The sequence below is a fragment of the Lemur catta genome, chromosome 16 (assembly GCF_020740605.2).
Source record: "Lemur catta isolate mLemCat1 chromosome 16, mLemCat1.pri, whole genome shotgun sequence".
Classification (NCBI taxonomy): Eukaryota; Metazoa; Chordata; class Mammalia; order Primates; family Lemuridae; genus Lemur; species Lemur catta.
In genome coordinates this window covers 6891729-6916264 of record NC_059143.1, presented here as the reverse complement: position 1 = coordinate 6916264, position 24536 = coordinate 6891729, and positions in this window count along the sequence as shown.

Below are 24536 nucleotides of genomic sequence, written 5' to 3'. Positions count from 1 at the left end.
TGTCTCCAAATACAGTCACATTCTGAGGTACCGGTGTTGAGGACTTCAGCATATGAATCTGGGGGACACAAATTTAGTCCAAAACGGGGGCCAAAAAGGAAGATAGATATATAGATCTATGCCTGTATATGCATAAAATATCTGTGGGATATGCACAAGAAACCATTAGCAACATTTGCCTCCAAGGGCGGCTGGAAGATGGGGAGGAGGGGGGACATTTCATTACATACACTTTTGAAGCTTCTGAATTTTTGTATCATTATGTATATTATGTATTTAAAATATACAAATTAAAAATTTTTTCTAAATCAAGAAGTTGAATGTGAGTCTAAGACCCAGACAGCATCTGGCATGGAACGGCAAGACTGTTTCTCTGCTGATGAAGTAGCGAGTCCTTGCATTCTCCCAGGACAATAACTGCCTGCCTGGCACTTCTGCAATGGAAATAAAGCTACTGGAAGACAATACTACCACAAGATGAATGCTTCCTGTTTTAAAAATAAGCACTTGGACATTTATCTGTTTTCAGAATCCAATTTTCTGTGACAACAGCACTTTCCCATTACTACCCTAAGTGTATAGGATAATGTGTTTGTAGCTGACAACCTTTACAAACGGCAAAGAACGTAGCATAATGATGTATGTTCACCTGGGCTAAGATAATGTAATTGAACATTTTTATAAGTTAGCTGTAGCTGAAATAATACATCCTTTATTGCCACAAGATGGGGAAATAATTGCTGTGCCCTAATACGTTAAGAATGAATTTCCCATTATCTCTTGAAAAGTTGAAAGATGTATAGACAAAAGGACTGGAAATACTACACCACAGGATATTTTCAGGGATAATAATAATAACTAGTGGTGCAATTATTATGTATTATGCATTTGCAAAGTGCTCTTACACATAGCTCATTTATTCCAACCACTCTTTGAAGCATAAATTTTGACTCATATTTTATAGATGAAAAAATGTGAGGTAGTGTAGCAGGAAAGCTCTGTGTAGCCAGTCTCAATTCTGAGTCCTCGTACAATTCAAAGGCTGTGCGGTATTAGTATCTAGAAATATTGCCAATTTGCAGAAATCAGACCATCTTCAAATTAGTTGATAGGTCTGTCCAAGTACCAAGAAAATGTGATCCAGGGACCAAACCTAAAGTTGAAAATCATACAAGAGAAGACAAGACCTCCTACACAGTACATGGTCCCTTATTTATTGAGTGATGATTAGTGATAACTGCCATATGCAGAGCAACTGCATACCTCGGCTCCTTCATCCTTACCATGGCAGACATGCAGAACAATTCTTACTATCACAAACTCTCAGACAAGCACTGTGTTAATAACATAACGTCTTCAATAATATAAAGCCTGTGTTACTTTCTGCCTGTGCCACTGAATACTTCAATACATATCCACACGTGACCCTAAACCCTGCAAAGCACAAAACCGAAGTATGTGAGAATTCCAGTGGCAGATGGTAACTGAACATAAAAAAGATCTTCTTCTCCCCCCAAAATTAACTCCAGTGATCAGCTGTGTAGCGTGTTGGAAGTCAGGACCACCTCTCTCCAAGGTTTAAGGGCATGACAGGACCCCAGTTCACCCTCCCGGCACAGCACAATGGGTAGATTTGCAGATTGAGAATAAGACAAGAATGAGATGAGGAGTCTGCTCAGGAAATAATTAAATGCACCAAAGCAATTCTACTTCCAGGCTTAGCCCAGACGCAAGCTCTGAAACAGCAGGTAGTTTGGATCTTTTCTCTAAGAACCGAATCTCTGTAGCCCCCAAATCTCTGAGAGCCAGCAGATGGGACCCTAGAGCACATCTGTGTGTACTCTCTCATTTTTCCACACTAGAAAGTCATGACTAATACCCAGACATCATGTCACTTTTCTTAATACCAGCAAAATGGAGTTTTTAAAATATTATGTGTGTGTTCCGTTTTTGGTCCTAAAACTATGCCTCATTTTGCCTGTCAGTGACAAGTATAGCATCATGGTAATTTATTTTGGAAATGACATTGATGAACTTACTTGTTGATGAAAGTATCTGAAAGATTTAACATTCATTCATTTAAGTCTTTAACTTGTATTCAGGATGCCACCTAATACAAGCATCCTTCCGAACAAGGATGACTATTGACAGCCAGTGAAAATCATTACATAGCAGAATAGTAGGAGGATAGGGAAAGCTCCATGCCAGAGTCAGATAGACTTGCCACATTAGACCTGTGTGTGATCTTGAGAAAATTACATCACTTCCCTGTGCCTCAGTTTCCTCATTGGTGAAATGGTGATATGTCATCTATTCCAATAGAGTTGTTATAGTGCTCAATGTGATGATGCACATAAAGCTCTTGCTAAATAGTCTCTCCCTATCTCTCCCCACCCCACCTCCCTTGCTGTACATGAGCGTGTGTAAGAGTGTGTGTGTGTGTGTATGTGTTACTATGGTCAACATAAAAGCAGCAATGGGGGCCTGGCAGTGTGGCTCACGCCTGTGATCTTAGCACTCTGGGAGGCTAAGGTGAAAGGATCACTTGAGGGCAGGAGTTCAAGACCCCATCTCTACTAAAAATAGAAAAAATTAGCCAGGCATGGTGATGCATGCCTGTAGTCCCAGCTACTCAGGAGGCTGAGGCAGGAGGATCACTTGAGCCCAGGAGTTTGAGGTTGCAGTGAGCTAGGCTGTCGCCACGGCACTCTACTCGGGGTGACAGAGTGAGATTCTGTCTCAAAAAAAAAAAAAAAAAAAAGAAGCCATGGGGTGGACCAGGAATAAGAATATTTTGACACACTTGACACTTATGTTATCTTCTACAGTTCATCTAATTTCACTGAGCCTGAGTTTCTACATCTGCAAAAGCTTTCCTGTGTTCCTTGAAAAGTTGGTGTAAGTTCAAAATGGGATAATACACGTGACAGTTCCCTGTACACGATCATGTGCTAGACAAATGTAGAGGATTATTAGAGTATTACTCAGAAGAGATTCAGGACCCCTGACCTAATACCTCATTACAGTGTTTAGCAGTCACAGGGATTCATAAAGGGAAGACATTAGTGAAACTTATTAAGGATCCTGGAATGGTAGAATCTTTTCTTACCCTCGCACCAATTGCACCCATCTGTGTCACTAAATAGAGATTACAGCTGCATGAATATAAGCATCCTTCTGAAAGAGAGGCAGATATCCTTGCCTTGTAGCTCACTTACAGCAAATAAAAATTATTTTCTATTTCGGGAGAGAGAGAGAATACCAATTCTACTTCTAAGTGTCTGCCCTAAAGACACTGCCTCACATGTACACAGAGACACATAGTAGAATGTTGATTCCAGCTTTCTTTGAAATAACAAAAAAGTGAAAACATAACCTTTCCTTAGGAAGAAAAAATAATCAACTGGTTTATTTATACAATGTATTCAACCGTTAATATGAATCAACTGGAAAACAGGTCAGGCAAACAATGGCCCATAAGCCAGAGCTTGGCCCTCTGTTTGGTTTTGTAAAATAAAGTTTTACTGGAACATGACCACACCATTTGTTACTGTATTGTCCATGGCTGCTTTCTTGCTACAACAGAGCTGAGTAGTTGCAACAGACACTGAATGAGTACCAAAGCAGAAAATATTTACCTTCTGATCCTTTACAGAAAAAATTCACTGTCTCCTGAACTAGATCAACATTTATCAACATGAATAAATCTCAAAAGCATAATGCTTAGTAAAAAGAAAGGTTAAAAAAATATGTATAGCGTGACTTCATTTATATAACCTATTTAAATACACTAAACAATAACATAGTGTTTAGTAAATGTATAAAATATTGTGTATTAATTAGTGCACGTACAAAAACATAGAAATGACTAGGAGAATGTGGTAGAAATGACACTATGCCAATTCCAGCCCTAGCCTTATGAGGCTTGGCAGCATGTGCTTCAAATTTTTTGGATCACATGCCTTTAGGAGCCTTTAACTATCACGTGAGAGAGGCTACATGGAGTGACTTTGTAGCAATACCATGTGGAAAGAGAAAAGCTTCAAGACTGGAGGGAGAGAGAGAGAGACAGGGAGAAGAGGCCCAGCTAAGCTCAGACTTCCAGCTGTCCCCTCCAAGGCTGCAAGTGAGGGAACCATCTTGGACCTCTTTAGCCCAAGAAAGCCCCTGGAAGACCCCCCTGAGCAGACCTCACATGGAACGGAAGAGCCTCCCAGCTGAGCTCAGTCAGAATCGTGGGAGATAACAAAATGGTGGTTGTTTTAAACCACTGAGTTGTGAGGTGGTTTATAACCCAGAAATATGTAACTGAGACACTGACACAGACCAGTTCCATCAGAAAGGTACTGGGCCTGTGTGCCTAATTGCCCACTAACATTATAAATTCAGCTTGTCTACAATGGAACGAATCATTTTCCCCAAGCCCTCCCTGCTCCTGCACTCCTCACCGCAATGTTGCCCAGGGGCCCCCTGGATGGCCAGGGGGAAACTCATGAGGTTCCAAGCTGTGATGATAGGGATATTCTACTGCCAGCACTCAGCCCAGGCCTGGTGATAGGACCTGCTCAAGAACCACTTGTTGAATGAATGAATAGATGTGGTTCCACAAATCGTTCTTCACTCTCACATTCCCATTTCCCATGCTGCCTCTTTTACCCCCAACACTATCCCCCTCATAATTGACCAGCTTGGCTCTTCACCTTGAAGACCAAGCTAGAAGCCCCCCTTTCCTGGTGCTTCCTGCTCCCCCACGCCCACCTTCTCCTCTGCGCTCCCAGAACGGTCCTGCACATGGAGAGGGCTACGGCACAACCACACAGCACAGACACACAGGCTGCAGATCGGCCTCTGCTGCACGTCATGGGGTTGCCTGTCTTTGTTGTGCCTCCTGGTGTTTCTCCCCTTCATCCCCACACAGGTCTGCACCCCACCACTGGCACCCAGTGGGAGCATTCTCACCCTTGGAAAATGGTCAAGCAGGTACTCCCCAAAACAGAGAAGTCCTTGTTCTGCCTTGAGCCTCAAGGCTGACTTTCTGGAGCATGTCAAGAGATAACAGTCAGACAATTCAGACCTGTGGAGAGAGAAAGAATTTCCTAAATTCCAAAAACTCCTGTTACAGATCTATAGCCAGGCTTGGGCCGGGTGCAGTGGCTCATGCTTGTCACCTAAGCACTTTGGGAGGCCAAGATAGGAGGATTGCTTAGGCCCAGGAGTTGGAGGCTGCTGTGAGCTATGATCACTCCATTGCACTGCTGCCTGGGTGACAGAGTAAGACCCTGTATTAAAAAAAAGTAAAAGTAGACAGCCTTGGCTGATCTGAACTAGACAGTTTGGGGTCCAGATTGTCCCAGTGACTTTTCAGGGAGCCTGGTGGGGAGCTGGAGATGGAGCCATTGGCCTGGATGGAGCTTCCACATAAGGGTGGGCTGACCAGGAGCCGGGGAGCAGGACAGTACAGTCCCCACCCCTAGGGCAGATGGAGGTCAGGTCAACACCTGGAACCCCTATACCTCCCCAGAGGTGGGATAGAGTGAAGCAGGGGAGGGGGGAGCTGTAGAAGCCCCTGAGAAAGTGGACCTGAAATTAGATCAGCTTCAGACATGTCAGCACCCAGGGTTTGTGCAGCTACCAAAAGAATCAGGTCAGGCCACCCATGCCCGGCAGGGACCACAGCCCATCATCCCAGTACTGGGGCCAGTTGGAGCCAACAGCGACGAGCAAGCCAGGAGGAAACGTGAGCTCTTCCTTGAACTCAGATGCATCTTAGGAAGGAGGAGAAGGATGAAGAAAAGAGGCTAGCTAGAGAGTTGCACTTCAAATTGACTATTTTAAACTGAAAAGGGCTGGAAGAAGTAGAGATATATTTAAGGGACACCTTTAAGTTTGTCCTACCATCGGCAAGAATCTCATCTAGTATCCGATGAGCTCAGTCTCAGATAAAAGGTGTGTTGGTTTTGCACATCCGAGTGTAGTGTGTAAATCTCAACTCCCACCACACTCAGGCAGTTACCCCCTCCTCATTGTAGCTTCCCATCCGCACAGCGAGGGTGCTGGAACCTTCATCAGGGCGACGTGGAGAGGGCTCAGTGACATGAGATCTTCCAGGCACAGTGCTGGAAGCAGAGTCAGCCTTGCATGCGTCCCCATTCCTTCTCTGACCACAGTGCTACCCTCCCGTCACTGTCTTCCCTGTCCTGCTGTCTAGACATCCTGCTCTCTAGACCACGAGCAACTCAAGGGCAGGGACTCTACCTTCCTCAGTTCTGTGTCTTTGGTACCAAGCATAGTGCTGGCCCCGTCGTGGTAGGTGCTCAAATATGTTTGTTGAATGAATTACCCTGAAAGACAAAGATAAAACAGGCTCAGGGCCTGGCAGCCTGGAGACCAAGACTCTCAGGGCTGTCAGGAGCCTCCTCCCTCCCCTGGGCCCACCCCGGTGAGGGAGCTGCCACTAGAAACCCTTAATGCTCTGGGTCACGCCGGTCTGAGCTGCTGCTGTTCACAAAGGCTGTCAGACGCTAATGACATGAGGACGCTGGCCATCTGCCACTGGAACCTGAACAGCTGCCTAGCAGGGAGAGGCATGACATCCATCTACTGAGAGCCTGAAGGGGAAGCTCCAGGTCTCAGAAATGATGAGTGACACGTCGGAAGGAGCGATGGGGATTTGCTTGATTAATGAGCGCGACTAACGCTGCTGCGCACTCACTCTGTGCTGGGCCGCCGGCCAGACTTCCTAGGTGTTGCCCCATCGGGTCTTCAAAACAGCCCTCCAAAGAGGATACAGCATTATTAATCCCAATTTGTGGTTGAGAAAATGAAAGTCGCAGAGTTCAAGTGCTTTTCCCGGGAACACAGAGCTAGCAAGAGGCGGGGGACTTGGAGCAGCCGCCCAGGGGGAGAAGCGCCGCGGAGCGAAGGCAGGTGAGAAGCAGCAGGTGCAGGACGGCTCTCTGCCTTCCATTTGCCTAAAGCAGGTCACAGATTTCCAAAGACAAAAGGGGCCCTGCTCCCCCACCCCACTTCCACCAGGGACAGCACGGTTAACCTCTGAGGACAGCTGGGCCCTCTGGGCCTGGAGATGGCACCAGAGGAATCTACGTCAGCGAGCTTTGCCAACGAGCCTTTATCTGCCAGTGTTTGCCTTCCCCACGCGGCCAGCCGCAGAGACTCAAAGTCCTTCTCCTTTGACTCGTCATTTCTGCAGAGGTTCACCGATCTTTGTTGAAGATGTGTGAAAGCTGGAGTTCAAAGCCACCTCTTTGAAAGCTGCTCGTGATCTGGGTGACTCCCATGTGCGCGTGAAACCTGTATGTTAACACGCTTGGTTTTTCCTCGTTAATCTGTGGGGCTTCCCACTGCTCCCCTCCCGAGCCCACAGGGGGCTCCCAGGGGAGGGGACCACACGGTGCCCCAGGTTGTCTCAGCAGCCTCAGCACGCTCCGCAGCCGGGACAGAGTCCAGTGCCTCATCTTTCCGGCTAGACCAGAAGGTGCCACATCTACTCTCTTTTTAGTCTCCCACCCCCCATACGTGCACTGCCCATGGCAAACATCTCAATATTAAATTAGACTGCGAGGACTCTGGGGTAGAAGGAGCCGCCAGGACTCCAGGCCTGGCTCTGCCTCTGAGCACAGTTTGCTTGTCTACCAAAAGTGGCGCAATGTCCCCGAAAGCCCCCACTTCTGGCAGTCTATAACTCAGTGACTTGCCCCCCAGTGATTCTGTTTCACAGGACTGTATCCAGCCTATGAGAGAGATGACCGACCCCCAACTAGGCCCCGTTTAAAAATATCACACGAGAAAGGTGTCCTTAGCAATAAGTGTGTGTGACGAACGGCAGAGTCTGGCTCTCAGGTGTGGAACGATTAAAATAAGCGTGGCTACATCAAAGGCAGGAAGCTCAAAGTTGGCTACTGACATCACAAAAGCTCAGAAAGGAAGACATCAGCCGTGGAACTGGCAGCCGCTGAGGCTGTGATTCATATAAACAGGGACTGGTGTGGCTTCAAAGTGTGTGTCCCTGTTAGCAGCCTCTCGCCAGGCATCTCAGACCTCACTAAGCAGCGAATGATAACAGCTTTATCTGTCACACAAAATCCAGGACAGCCCATGGGCAGCAAAAGATAGGGAAGATTTATTAAGGGATAAGGGAATAAAACATCCAAAAACTACAGACCTTATGCCACAGGCAAACCGAACCCTTTTCCTGAACACAGCTCAGGTTTCTTCCAAAGCATTTCCATACTTCCCAGTGCCATCTCCGTAATTCCTGGTGTCCTGATGGCAAAGCTACATCCTAAGCAGTTTCCTCAACTTGCAGCCTCCAGGTCCCCTGGAGAGACGGTGTTGTTGACAACAGCTCATGATGTTGGTGCTCAAATCAATGTTTTTAACTTCTACCCCCAAAATGAGCAAGAACCTAAGGAAAATAATCAGCTCAATTTCTACACCTTCAGTCTTTGAACAAAAGCAAACCAGATCTTCTGGCCAAATTCTCAGATTCTTAGCAGAGCAACAAGAATTCCGACACTCAATAACTTCTAAAGAACCCACGGGAATTACTCAGCAACACCAGGGTGAATGTGGATGACATACGGGTAAACCGAGGGCCTGGGACACACCTTTCCTCCAGCTCTCATTCGTCATCACCCAGGCGCCACCTCCCGACATCAATGCGTTTTCGGCCCTTGACAGCACCTGTCTGGTGGCCTGACCGATGTGTCAGCTGCCCTCCTGTCCCTCTGGCTGAGCACAGCCCCCATGGAATTTTCCAACCCACGTCCTTCTCCGCCTCGCACCCCAGCATACACACAGCCCCGAGGTGACAGATGAGCCATCAGTTTAGTTCCTGCACCAGCGAGAGGGCACACCAGATGGAGGCCACCGAAAGCGCCGAGGAGGGCCCCTTACAGGGGGAGGTGGGTTGCTGGGGGGATGTCACCATAACGACGGGAAAAGCACTGCTGAAGTTTCTATTTTGGTGCAACCACTAATTACTACGACTGTTGTGTTCGGCCCTGTGAGCAGCCTGTTGCTAGCAGATGGCTTGTTTGCTTTGCTCTAGAAAGTTAGCCAAAGACCACAGTTGTGTTTGGTTGTTTCATTCTTTTTTAAAACACTGACAGGCTTCGGAATGCTTTGTTTTTATATTTTATTGTAAGAGCTCAGATGCCTCTAGATTTTCTGCAAACAAACACTATTCTGGGAATAAAAGGCAGGCCCAGTAGCATTAACTAATCTAGTGTTTAAATGTATGTATGAGGGAGAAAAAAGCCACTAAAGGTTAGAAATACTTAATAGACGGAAGTGGATCAATATGAGGTTATTTTTGTAAGGTCAGTTTTCGCTTTTTATACATTAAAAGTTTTACCCACTGAGATTCTCCTGGAAAAGCTTAGAACTGACATGTAGCCCGCTTTCAAACCTACACATAACTGAACGGATTTGCTGTGGCTGTAGAGGCAGAGCCAGACCAAGTTTCAGTGAGGATGACAACAGCTCAAACTATTTTCAAAGATCTATGTCTATTAATCATTGTAAGGTGGAGGGTGATCCTCCCCTCCACCCTCTGCAGGCTCAGTGCTGAAATGAACTGACAGCAGACAGATTAGCAGGAGAAAAAGCACGCAAGTTTATCAGTGTGGGTAAACACAGAGCCATACAAAATCCCAGACTCAAGAAGGGCTGGGTGGCTGGAACTTAACAGCACCCATGGGGAAGAGGCTGAGGGGGTGCAAGCAATTTAGAGAGGCAATACGTGACTTTTTAGGGGAAATGAATGAGCCCAAAGAACAGACAACTGGCCTGGGAGAAGTTCCCCTGAGCTGGGGAGGGGGAGGTGGTGAGGGACAGAGCTTCACAGTGAACAAAGGTTGTTTCCTATGCGGATGAAGTCTCCCAGGTAATCTTTCAAACCTGCCCTCAGAAGAACAGAGGAAAACCCTGTCTAGGTGTGGTGACAACTTTTAGTCCTTTCTCCTCTCTGGTGGCTAACCTTCCTGGATATTTGATGAGATTTCTAGGGAGGGAGTTTAAAGATAATCACATTCTTCTGGAGGAAGTTCCCTCAATCAGGTAAGGGAACTTCAGAGAAAGCCCCTCCAGATGCTTTGGGAAAGAAAAAGGATCAGAGGGACAGGGGAGTAGGGGAAGGTCAGAGAGAGAGAGACCTTAGTTTTGAGGCTCATTTCTGAAGCCTTTCAATTTCCTTTAACTTGAAGCTCTCGGCATGTCAAAGCACCGTATTTGAGGGCATCATTTTCTGAGTCCCAGCACTATGCTCCATAAAGGTTTGAGGCAGTTTATAAAATATATGTATATATATATAATATTTAAGATAAATATTTGAGGCGACTGATGTCAGAAAAACAATAGGCAGGAAATGAATAAAACTACAATGAAACTAACACAAAGAAATGCATGCCATGTAGTTCTGTACACTTGTTAGAGGAAGAAAATGCCACCCTGCAAGATATTTATTTCTCCTAGAAACAAAAGCAAGACAGATATTCACAAGAAGCACAAATGTCCCTGACACTGGGACCCGAGGAAAGGCCTCAAGGTGGCCTTCCAGCTGGTGCCATGTCTGGCCAGCCTGTGTCTGACAGAGAACCACAATGTCACTGAGTCAGAACCAAAGGGGAGTCATTTTAAAAGCCTCTTCATTATTATAATATAGTTTCCTATTTAAAAATCAGAAAAATATTTTCAAGATAGGAATAAAAAAAATAGCCCACAAAAACCTTCTAGGCTCTAGAGATACAGAGACGGCAGCGATTCCCAGTCAGAAGGGTACAGTATCACCTTTGGGGTGTGTGACATTTCTCTGTTAATTAAAAGGAGGCGGCAGCGAAAGCCGTGCAATAGACAACTAGGGGAGAGCAAGTAACATCTGTTCTCACTCCTGGCAAGGGTCGTAGCCAACGACCTGTAACAAAAGACAGATTAACAAGAGAAAAGCATAACAAATTTATTTAACAATGTTTTATGTGACACCCGAGCCTTCAGAAATGAAGACTCAAAGACCAGGGAAAAGCTATGCATATTCATGCTATGGTTCAATGAAGAATGGAGAGTCAGGTAGAAATGGGATTGGACCAAAGGAGGATGTGACCCAACAGGAATAAACTGGGGGACTCAGCTAGGCCTGTCGGCTCAGCCTCTTCTCAGCCTCTGTGCAGCACTCCCTTCCTCCAGGTGTAGCGCACGAGCATCTGGTGACCAACCTTAGGGAAGGTAGGCAGAGGATTCCTCTACGGCCATCTCTCTCGCAGAAAGGCAGGGCGGGTCAGTGACCTTCTGCTTCTGAGGCCTTTCCAGTCTTCTTCAGTTCAAAGTACTTTGGGGTAGCATTTTATTTTATTTTATTTTTATTTATTTATTTATTTTGGAGACAGAGTCTCACTCTGTTGCCCTGCCGTGGCGTCAGCCTAGCTCACAGCAACCTCAAACTCCTGGGCTCAAGTGATCCTCCTGCCTCAGCCTCCCGGGTAGCTGGGACTACAGGCATGCACCACCATGCCCGGCTAATATATATGTATGTATACATTTTAGTTGTCCAGCTAATTTCTTTTTTTTTTTTTTTTTTTTTAAGTAGAGACGGGGTCTCGCTCTTGCTCAGGCTGGTCTCGAACTCCTGAGCTCAAACGATCCGCCTGTCTCGGCCTCCCAGAGTGCTAGGATTACAGGCGTGAGCCACTGCACCCAGCCTAGGGGTAGCATTTTCTGAGTCCTGACAATGACTTAGTAGAGAATTCAAAGCATCAAATGGAAGCTAAACTTTTGAATACCAGAAAGTACCCTAGGATTTATGCCATTAAAACCAGTAGTGGTACCCATTCTAAACTTCAATACAAGGAGTCCCTTGTGGAAATACAAGGGACTCAGAATAGCCAAAGTTATCTTGAAAAAGCAGAACAAATTTGGAGGATTCACACTTCCTAATTTCAAAATTTACTACAAACCTATAATAATCAAAACAGTGTGATAGGGCCGGGTGCAGCAGCTCATGGCTGTAATCCTAGCACTTTGGGAGGCTGAGGTGGGAGGATCACTTGAGGCTATGAGTACAAGACCAGCATGAGCAAGAGCAAGACCCTGTCTCTACAAAAAATAGAAAAAATTAACCAGGCATGGTAGCACGTGCCTATAGTCCCAGCTACTCAGGAGGCTGAGGCAGAAGGATCGCTTGAGCCTCAGATTTGGAGGTTGCAGTGCACTAGGATGATGCCCAGGGTGACAGGGTGACAGAGCACTTTATCCAGGGTGACAGAGCAAGACCCTGTCTTAAGAAAACACACAAAAAACCAGTATGGTACTGGATAAGGATAGACACATAGACCAGTGGAGGAGAAGAGAGCCCAGGAATAAATCCATGCATACATGGTCCATTGATTTTTTGACAAGCGTGCCAAGATCATTACAAGGGAGAAGGACAGTCTTTCAACAAATGGTGCTGGAAAGGCTGGATGCTAAAGGGCAAAACATACCTTTTCAGCCTGTGGATTCTTTTGAGTTAAGTTCATTGAGAACACGTACAAAACAGGGTACAAAAACAGGGTACAAGTTTTCCTTTTATAAAGGAAATTTCCATTTGTGGAGATGGCACCCTCTCCCATACCAGGAAGAGGAGGACTCTTAACAGCTTCTATTAATTGAGAAGACACCAACTTAAATCTGCATAATAACCATTACTAAGCAACCATTCTTTCACCTTTTCATAACTTGCCTCCCCCACCAAGAATCCCCAAACCTTTTTCTTTTGTTTTAGCCTGAGAAGATATATAAACCCAGGTGGTGACCACGCCTTTGGGTCAGTCATCTCTGGGTGCGCCCATGTGTACACACACAATGCACGTGCATGTGTTAATAAACTTCTGTTTGGTTTTTGCTTGTTAATCTGTCTTTGGCCAGTCTAATTTGCAGAACTCCAACCAGAGAACACAGATGGGTAGCGGAAAAGAATTTTTTCCTCCCCTACGATATCCACATACAAAAGAGTGAAGTTGGACCCTTACCTTACACCATAAATGAAAATTAACTAAAAATAGATTCAAGGCCTAAACGTAAGAGCTAAAACTATAAAACTCCTTTAAAAGAAATATTTAAGAAAAGCTTCATGACATTGGACTTGGCAACAGCTTCATGGATATGACATCAAAAGAACAGGCAACAAAAAATAAATAAATAAATTGGACTACATCAAAATTAAAAACCTGTGCATCAAAGGACACTATCAAAAGAGTGAAACAACAACCCATAGGATAAGGGAAAACATTTGCAAATCATCTATCTGATAAGGGATTAATATTCAGACTATGTAAAATACTCCTACAAACCAACAACATCAACAAATAAACAACCCAATTAAAAAATAGGCAAATAGCCTTGAACGGACATTTCACCAAAGCTATGCAGATGGTTGATAACCACATGAAAAGATGTTCAACATCACTAGCCATTAGGGAAATGCAAATGGAAACTACAATGAGATACCACTTCACATCCATTAGGTGGCTATTATCAAAAAAATGGAAAATAAATGTTGGCTGGGATATAGAGAAATTGGAACCCAAGTTCATTACTGGTGGGGATATAAATTTGTGCAGCTTCTGTGGAAAGCAGTTTGGTGGTTACTGAGCATATGACCTAGCAATTCCGTTTGGGGTATATACCCAAAAGGACTGAAAGCAGGAACTCAAACAGAGACTTGTACATCAATGTTTATTGCAGCATTATTCACCATAGACCCAATCCCACCACCAGAAACTTTGAGTTATGCAACTGACACATAAAATGGAGGACAGGAAATGGACTTTCAAATGGCAAAAACCTGAAAGAGCTGAAGCCTAGTTTTAAATCCACAGTGCAGGGGTCTTAAGCCCATGGAGATGCCCTGTAAATGTTTGATGAATGAGTCCAAGTACACAACGGCTCATGCTTCAAGGCCCAGCTCAAATGTCCCCTCCTTCATGAAGCTGTCCTCTCTTCTGCCCGCTCTGTGCCTGGTGCTGTGACTGTGTGTCTATTACAGCACTTAGCAGAGGGCTTCAGGGAGGTGTAAGGCTGGGGGAGGGCACTCCTCCCCTCCCTAATGAAAAAAAGAAGAAGCCCACGAGACCTGCCGAAAACAATGCCTGCAAGGCCCAGCTAAGTTAAAGAATAGCCACACCTGGATGGTTACCCTGATAAGGGTCTCGGTTCCTGGAATCTATACATACCACCAGCCCCTCCTAGTTCTCAATACCCACCCTAAAACCATAATGGAAAATTCCTAACTCTTCGTGCCAAAAATCTTCCCGCCAAAGAAACCCCCATCCCCCAGCTCTAAAACATATATAAGCTCACACAAAACTTCTGGGCGGCGTGACTTCTCGGGCCCTCTCCTGTGACCGGTGAACCTCGCCGGGGTCCCTCTCTTGGGACCCGTTACCCTTGCCTGGGAGTGCTCAAATAAAGCCTCATTGCTTACCCCTTTCTACTCTGCTTGTCTTTCTCTCTCTGGCGCCAACCATCCAAAAATCTTACAGGAGGCAGCATGTCAATATAGGGACGGCTGGATTCTGTCCCTTTGGGCAAGTTACTTAGCTTTCTCAAGTTTCCTTGTTTAGAAAGCAGAATAATCATTACCGCCTCTTAGAAGTATCATGAGCATTGTATGAAAAGAGGTGTACAATGGCTATGATGACATCTCCTTTCTACTAGCAGCAGATCGAATCCTCCGTGAAGGGACATATCTCCAGCCTCTCTACCCTTTCTACCCTCCCCCAGGACACCCAACTCCTGGCCCATGGTGGAGGGTCGGTGAACAAATGAGTGAGCAGACGAGTGAATGAATGAATGCATGCTAAGTCAACCTGCTGTCCAGAGGGCCCTCCCAGGTGGGAAATGCCTGGAGACAGAGCAGCGGAGGTGAGTCACCCACAGCACCAGCCTCAGGCATTCAGTCTCTTTAATTCCAAGTAAGCCCGAAAACAAACACTCACCTTCTCTTGGCAGCCGATGGCCTCCCCAGCCAGGACCTCAGGGTGCTGAAACCTCCCAAGTTGCCCTTAAGTCAAAAGCTTCTGCCAGAAAAAGACATGTCCTGGCTTATGTTTTGGATTTCAGTGATGTGTGATTTTCCCTATGTGCTCATGACCTTTCATAACGTCTGAAACATGATATTCCCAGCAGATTTGCTCATCCCTCTACTTTTAGGAAAATATCAAAAGAATAATGTGCTACTCTATCACTGCTTTCTGTGTCCGTTCAGTAGTGCTGAGACATGTGTTCTCTTGTTTATCAACTATCAACTCGTGTTTCTCATCTGGGGAGTGGGTGGGTGATTTTGCCCTCCGCCTTGGGGGACATTTAACAATGTCCAAGAGACATTTGGGGGAGGGGATTGCTAAGAGCCCCTGCTGGGTAGGAGGGAGCAGGGAGGCTGCTAAACATCCTACAATGCACCTGACAGGCCCCACAGCAAAGAATGTTCTGGCTCAAAATGGCAACAGTGCTGAGGTCGAGGAGCCTGCTGTAACTTCAGAGAAGAAAGGTTGTCATCATTAAAAGATAATTTTCAGAAAAAGATAAAACCGCAACTCTCATACAGATGTAAAAATGGACCCAGGATAAAGATTTTCTATAGCTCATGGGGGAAGCAGACAGGTAACATAGCCTGTTCAAGAGAGAATCCCAAGAACAAGTGTATAGATGAGGTGTATTGAAATTAACATGCAAATCGAGGTGAGCAGGTTTTCCCATAGCCGGGCAGGGAAGTAGATTGAACCTCCAGCAGACAGGACATAATTTGCCTTTCTGTCGGTTACCTGAACCGCACAGAATTGCACAAAATAGCCCCCAGGGAGCCAGAATCACAGGGCAGCATGCGCTATTGTGGACGGAAAAATCCAAACTCTGAAATATTTGAAAGAAGTTTATTCTGAGCCAAATTTGAGGACCATGACCCGGAGCCACGCCCAAGAGGCCTTGCGCAAGTGGACTTGCTGTGGCTGGGTTACAGTTTGGTTTTATACATTTCAGGGAGGCAGGGGTTACAGGTAAAGTCATAAATCAATACATGGGAATTACACATTGGTTTGGCCCAAAAAAGTGGGACATCTCGGAGGGGGGGCTTACAGCTTATAGGTGGGTTTGAAGATTCTTTGGCTGACAATGGGCTGAGAGAGTTAGGCTTTCTCTAAAAGACCAGAAAGGAAATGCTTAATTTAAGATAAAGGTGCAAGCACTCTCGGAGGTCCAGACAGGAGAATCTCTCAAGTTAAGATAAGGATCTGCTGGGATGCTTGAGTTAAGATGGGGGCTTTCTATCTTTTAGGTGATGCTAATGCTATACTGGAATCAGGTTGGGAAGTAAACCACACTGTATTTGGTTAACAAAAACCTGCTTAGTGGTATTTTAGCGTTTGTGAGCCTGACTCATCTGGCCTCCTTAGGAAGGAATTTGAGCAAAAGGAAAAAAATCAGAGTTCAGTCCTCACTATGAACTATGTCAAGTTGAAATACTGATGCTTGTCAGAATTAGATGGTTGCTCCATCAAGGTCAGTGTAGAAGCATTTGGGGATTAAGGGCTAACTCGAAGAGAAGTTTCAACATGAGAGTGTCAACGGAAAAGAAACCAAACTCTGTAAAGTAATTTTAAAGAGATTTATTCTGAGCCAAATTTGAGGATCATGACCCAGAGCCATGCCCAAGAGGCCTTGAGCAAGTGGACTCGGTGTGGCTGGGTTACAGTTTGGTTTTATACATTTCAGGAAGACAGGGGTTACAGGTAAAGTCATAAATCAATACGTGGGACTCATACATTGGTTTGGCCCAAAAAGGTGGGCAGACATCTGGAAGTGGGGGCTTGCAGGTTATAAGTGGGTTTAAAGATTCTTTGGCTTGTAATTGGTTAAAGACATGAAGCTTTGTCTAAGGGCTTGGAATGTTTTAACATAGTTGCTGTTTATCAGAGATAAGCCACTGGACATAGATTTATTGTGTAAATTGAGGGCCTGTAGGTTTGTCTTGCATACCCTTAGGCTTGTTAATGGGTTATAAAGGATGTCCCCAATAAGGAGGGGGTCATGATGAGGCATGTCTGACCTCCCTCCTCCTGGCAGGCAATTTAGTTTTAGCATATTCCTTTGGCCATGAGGGGGTCCATTCAGTCAGCCGGTGGGGGGTGAGCCTCAGAATTTTATTTTAGTTCACAAGAGTATTGAATCCAACAAGCCCATGGCCCCAAAGCAGGGGCTAGATGTGTGAGACTTTCAAGTTCACAGCCTGATAGAGATGACGCTTGCTGAAGGGCTCGTGCAGTTCAGGATGGGGGGGAGCAGTTTATTTAAAGGCTGCAGGCTGGGGAGTTCTGTATTAATTTCTTTCCAGTCTTGCTACTCTGTGCCTCCTCTGGTTGTTTAGAGGAGAATTTCTCAAGCTTTGGGGTGTATATGATCTCCTGAGATCTTGTTAAGATGCAAATTCTGATTCTATAGGGAGGGGATGGAGTTTGAGCCATGGCATTTGAACAAGCTCCCAGGGAGGCCAGACAGTGTTGCTAGTGTGTGGACACACTTCCCATTGCAAGGGTTAGAAAGAAGAAAGGTCTTTATTAAAGGTGAAGAAACCAAAGACACACATGCTACAAACAGGTGTGTTTACAGATCTTACCTATCTCTTGAGTTGAGAAATAAGCCTTTGAAATTCTGCAAACACCTGAAGTGTCAGAATTTGCAGGACATGGACCAGACCAGGGTACTAGGATGTCCTTTCTGCATGGAATACTATTAGGTCATTAAATATGAAATGTCTGATTTTGAATCAAAAGTTTAGTTTATTATATCTCAAACAAGAAGCAGTGCAATTGATTAAAGTATGCACCTAAACTATTGACACAGTTTTGCCATCTTCACAGTAGCTTGTTTATGCCAGCAGCAAAGAAGCCTGGAAAGTAAGTGGTGATGAAATCTTGAAAGGCGTTTTCCACAGCTTGTTGAGAATTGAATATTTTTCCTTGCAAGAAGTGGTCCAAGGCCTGGAAGAAGTGGTAGTCAGTTGGTACAAAGTCTGGTGGATGACAGAGAGTTTCCAAGTCCAGCTTCTGTAGTTTGAGTAGCATTGTTATTTGCAACATGTGGTCTTGCAAGAGAATTGGCCTGTCTCTATTGACCAATCTTGGCTGCTTAATTGCAAGCATCCTCATCATTTCATCCAGTTGGTTGCAGTAGACATCTGCTGTAATCTATTGACCAGGTTACATGAAGCTGTAGTGGATGACACCAAACAGACACTAATAGCTTTTTTTGATGAATAATCAGTTTTGGACTGTTGTTTTGCCACTTGATCTTTATCCAACCATTCTACCAAATGAACACTTGTAATTGTCAAAAAGAATCCATTTGTCGTCACATGTAACAACAAGGTGTAGAAATGGTTTGCCTTTATGTCTTGACAGCAAAGAAAGGCAAGCTTTAAGACAATTTCTTTTCTGATGCTGGTTTAATTCATGTGGTACCCATCTATCCAGCTTCTTTACCTTGTCCATTTGTTTCCAGTGGTCCAGTATTGTTGGAACAGTACTGTCAAATCTTGCTGCTAATTCACGCGTAGGTTGAGATGGATTCGATTCCACTATAGCTTTCAGTTCATCATTATCCACGTTGGTCTCAGGTCACCCACATGGCTCATTTTCAAGATTAAAATCACCAGAACCGAACTTCTCAAACACGTACTGTGTGTTCATTAGCCACATCCTTCCCAAACCCTTAGGCTGTGTTGCCTTGGTTCCACAATGGAACACATATTCAAAAATAACCCAAATTTTTGACTTATCCATGGTTTCACAAAAATTGCTCTAAAAAAAAAACCACAATAGATAAGCATAAGCCAAAACATGTGTTTGAAAGAATGAGGATGTACCTTCACAATAAAAAAAAAAAAAGAAGTGTCAACGTGAAATGTCAGAGATCAACTGTCAAACTTAGTACTTACGGAATCAGATATTTCATACTTAATAACCTAATAGTGTTGCCAGGGAAGAGGGGAGTGAGGAATGTTGGACAGAGGGTGAGTCTTAAAAGTGTCGGAAAATATGATATAGAATCTACTCAAGCTATTAAATTAAGTTTAGCTGAAAGCTTCTTCCTTACATAATTTAAGTTTGGTCTATAGGTGTGAGTATAAAGGGAGGGTCTGCAGGGACTACAGGAGTTCAACCAGCTTGAGCAATCAGCCTGTTTCGCAGTTTCTTGTTTTGCAGCTTGTTTTTCAGGACACTGTGAGGCCTGTGGGCACCCAGCTGGCAGGCCCTGGCGGCTTAAAGATGAACCTCTTCCCATGAGTCTCTGCCCCTGGAGGAGCCATAGCTTCATTACCGTACCATGTGACCCAAGACCGCCCACTGCGCCTGCGCAGCTGGAACCCCACCCCTACCTGTGATGACGCATCTTCTTTCTCTGTTGTCCCATAATAAACTCTAAGGCCACTTCCACTCTGGGAGAGACTGCTTTGGAGGACACTCCGGCTGCTCTCCTCACTTGTTGCAAGTTACAAAACTCCTGATCAAAACCCACACTCGTGGAGAGTCGTCTGTTACTCACCAGGTGAACAAACCCCTATTTTTCAGGTAACAAAGGTTTCTCTGTACTTAGTGAACTGTAACCTAACTGGATGTGTAGACAGGCTGTAACCTACTCCTGCACCAGTCACTGAGTTTCAGCAAGTCTCAGGCCGCCGACTCTTCAAACCATGTCGAAATAAGGCAAAGGCCAGGCTATTGCCAACACGATGTTTCTGTACCTGACGTGCAATTTCTGTACGTCACGTTCCTTTTTCTCTCCATAAATCCTCTCTGACCACGTGGCAGCCCCAGAGTTGCTCTAAACCTCTTCTCCTTTGAGGGGCTGCCCAATTTGAAAATTATTCTTTGTTCTATTACACTGTTAAGTTTAATTTGTCTATAATTTTCCTTTTAACAGAGCACAAAGCTTAAGGACAGCCACCCGGGATACACTGACTCCAGACAAGTGGGATCAGTGTCCCAAAGTGGAGAAGTTAAGGTTTCACTTACACAGAGACAGAGAAATTGTAGCAGGATTACAACACTCCAAACTGGAGACCAGTGCGACGTTACAGTGATTTGATTGTTCACAGATTGCTACGTGCTGAGGAAGATTATTGCTCCATGAGGAGGGGTAAAGATCTGTGGGGGTCTTATCTTTGGCACTGCTTGTTTTTCCTCATTATTTACAGGAAAAAAAGGCAGAAGTTGCGGCTGCACACCACGTGACTCGGGCCACATAGTCACATTCCTCTCAAGGCTCAGAATAACTTAAAGTTCCAACAGCTTTGAGTTTGAATCATTTAATTTTACAGAAGGAAAGGACTTCAGAAAGCAGCGAGGGGAAGACGGAGTGTTCTGGAGAGAGGCACGGGGCTGCAGGCTCAGCCTGGGAGGTCTGGCTCCTTTTTGCAGAGCACCAGACCCTGGAGTCAAACCAGAGCAGGGTTGGCTTTGCGACAGTTACCTGGGGAAGGAAACCAGAATTTTCACCCCAAAATATATCTCTTTGACATACTTCAAGATGGCTATTCAGAAGGGCTAGAAATATAAGAAAAGCTGAAAAATTGCTTTTTTTTTTTTTTTTTTTGTGGGAGAGATTTACAGCTGTAGAGAAATCAGCCAGGCTTCTCAGAGGGCCTTCTTTGTCAGAGGTCTAGGAAAGGTTAACTGAGAGTCTGACAGCTTTAAAGGTCTGAGAGAAACATTTACCGTCTATTCTCCCTGAGGGCAGCCACTGTGAGGTTCCACCTGGGTGAAAAGACCACCTTGCTAACCGGGCCTCCTCTTCTCTCCCTCCCATAACCCGTGCGCTGATCCAAGCCCTTATTCTGTTTGTAATCTCAAGACGGTCTAAAAGCATCAACTCTCTGGCCATTTCTTTGAGATCTTTGTAAGACTCCTGTGCACTTACACATGAAAAGACATGACTTCTGGGACTTGCTCTAAAATATTCTGAAGAATGTGCACTTTCGAAACTTTTTCATAATAAATGGTTTAAAAACAACAGTGTATCCCCAGCCCCCGCCTGTCTAAGTGTCTGGCTCCTTATTATGCAAAGTAACATTTGGTTTTTCTTGCCTTTTGTTCTCTTTGTTACCCCTCAAAACCGCTAGGGATCAGCCCTCTGCAATGTTACTAATTTCTTTCTTTGTGCTGGAAAACCTGCTTTAGATAGCACAATTTATTTTAAAATTTTATATTTATGTATTACATGTTCATTGATATTTGTATGTATAATAAATTAAGTGATAATTTTAAAGGATATTTAATTTAAAATGAGACTATTGACACTTCTGGAGGTGTTTTATCACCACTGGGCCTCAGTGCCAGCCAGGCCAGGCCAACGTTGCCAGCAGAGACCTGTGTCCTCGGCACACCCTTGAAGGTCCGGCAGAGCCTCTTCCCTGGATGCCTTCCCTGCTCCTCGGAGAGCCCCATCCATAGCACAGCCCAAGGACGCGGTCAGTGCTGTGGCTCTCACAGGGGACCCACTCCACGGGGGCTACTGAGGAGCCACTCGTATTCTGATGATAATCGCAGGGATGCAGATTTTCAATGTACTCATCTTTCAGTCAGCCTAATTCCAGACAAGAGCTTCCTGGAGAAACTTCCTGAAGCTGAAAATGATTCTTTTTATGTCCACAAATTATAGTTCTCTATTCCTACGTCCAACACGATTACCTTCCAAAGAGGCACACGTGCTGACATGCCCTGGGCATCAGCCAGCTCACATCTGACTTACTTTAAGGAAAACAGTGCACTTAAATGAATTGATCTGCACCCTCCCGCCGCGCCAGGGGAAGGTGAAGCTAATTCACTTGTCAAAGGAAGATGTGGAACTTTTCATAATGGTAGGACCACATTGTCAACCTCAACTCACAAGTTTTATAAGTCTTATTGTACGGTCTCTCTCAATCTTAACAGTACTGCAGACCACCCTCAGCCCCTGGTTCATGGATTACAGGACAGAACTTTGTCATTTGAATCATAGGCACAAACTGCCTTCTAGGTGAGTGGGAGGGATGGTAGGGCAAGCTGTCCGTTACTAGATAGAAATCCCAGGCTCATCCTTAACAAGCTGTATAAGCTAGGAAAAGTCTGTTAACACTCCTGAATCCCTTTTCTCTTATACATAAGTGAGAGACTGAATATATAAATGGACAATTGCCAGATCATATATGGAACTAGAACTCGGTCCCACAATCTGCGGCAAGCAGCCCAGAAAAGCAACCCGTTATCTACAGTAGCCAGCCAGGAAGCCAACATACTGCCTGTAAGTCAGACTTAAAGGAAATCAGATCGATGCCTCTAGCAGACAATCCAGGAAGCCAAACAATAACCCTGTAACAACTGGCCCCAAATGTCCAGGACTTGATCAATAACTGACAGTCTCCCTAGTTTTTGTCCCTGCTTCCAACTTAGGGCCAATCAGAGAAAGCCATATCTGCCTCTGCAACCAATCACACGGGATGCCCTCCTGCCAGTTAGCCACCTACAGCTTCCATGGCAACAGGCTCCGAGCAGGGTACACCCAAAGCCTTCCTCTTTCCTACTGGAAAGTTTTTCCACCTCTCTGCCTGCCTTTGAGTCCCTGCCAAAAGGCGAGTGATGGTGGCTGACTCCCTTGCTGGTCCTAAGTAGCCTTTGCTCATTCCCATTTGGGTGGTCTTTATTTATTTCCACATGAGAAAGGGGTAGACCAGATGGTTGATCTATCATCCTAAGATTTTTGGGTTTGTGAAAATAAATAATTCAAAATCTAAGCTGTTGGAACTCTACATCATTTTGAGCTTTAAAGAAATATGACCATGGGGCCTGAGTTACTTGATAGGCAGCTATAAGCTTTTGTTTGTCTGAATTAGGTCTTTTCCCTCATGTGCCTTATTTTGTAAAATGTTGTAAATGACTGAAGGACACCAGGGAAGACCCTTCCCTCTCCACTGTTGATTTTCATTATAGATTAACCTCCCTCTTACCTTTCTCACACAAAGACTACATGGCTATTGCATTGTCTTAAGATGGAATGTTAAATGCATTCTTTTTAATTATAAAAGAAAGGAAAACCAGCTATAAAGAAACGAAAACAAGATACAGAGAAAAGAAAACAAACTGTAAGGACTTAATTTGTTGTAACTCTTAAACCAGCCTTGTATAGAAAATGCTGTAATCCTGTTAAATTTCTTTATCTTTTTCCTACAGAGGCAAGAACTTGACCTTTAACTTTGGAACACTGACCTGATTTCTCTGGAGTCCTTGTGTCCTGGAATGGTCATTCTCAGATTTTTGCTTGAATAAACTCTTCCAAACTGGATTCTGATCCTTTTGATTATTTCAGGTTGACAGATTCTACAAGAATTTACATTTATTCAACAAGTATTTACTGAGCAGCTAGTTAAATGTCAATCACTGTGCTAAATGCTAGAGATATTTGGTAAGTTTCCAGTCTAGTGAAGGAGAAGGTCATAAGTAAAATAATTAGACAAACGAATGTAAAATTGCAGCTCTGACGAGGAGCTGCGTGCCATGCTATGAAAGTAGTCAGTCTGGTCAAGGAGGCCAGGGAGGATTTCTCAGAGGAGGTGGAACTTACTCTGAGATTTGAAGAGCGTTGAGAGTTTACCAGGTGGAGAAGAGGAAAGAGAAGGGAGGTCCAGGCCAAGGTCACAGGGCATACGAGGGCCAGCAGGAGGGTGAGCTTGGACAATGACAAATGAAGTTGGGGATAGAGTGAGAGGCCAGACCACATAGTGTCTCCCAGGCACTGTTAAGAAATTTTGTCTCTACCCAGAAGCTAACAACAACAGCAGCATACTAGCTAACCCTTACTGAAAGCTAACTATGTATCAGGCATGCTAATGAAGGCGTTAGTAATATGTTATCGTTTCAGTAATATCTGTTAATTATTAAGTCAGAAAAACTAGTAAGTGCTGGATAAGAGTGGTGGAAGTGGAAGAAAGCAGCATATAGGTGTGAAATTTAGGAGGCAAAGATCAGGGGACTTGGAATGAACAGGGTATAGAAAGTGAGAATGAAGATTTCAAAGATGACTTTGAAAATTTTGGCTTTTGAAAGGATAGATGATATCCTTCAGTAGGGTAATAAACACCAGAAGAGGACATACTGTCAATGTGTTGAATCAGAAGAGCTTGCGACACCTGAAAGGAGATGTCAGAGTGCGCTGGTTGTGGTAGGCAGAACAGCCCCAGTGATGTCCAGGTCCTGATCCCTGGATCCTATGAATATGTTACCTTACTTGGCAAAGGGGACTTTGCAGCCGTGATTAAGGTTAGGAGCCTTAAGGGATGTTTCTGGATTATCTGAGTGGGCCCAATATAATCACATGAGCCCTAAAAAACAGAGAATTTTTCTTGAATATGACACCAAAATGCAAGCAACCAAAGAAAAAACAGATTAAGTAGACTTAATCTAAGTTAAAGCTTTTGTGCATCATTGGACCCTATCATGAAAGTGAAAAGACAACCC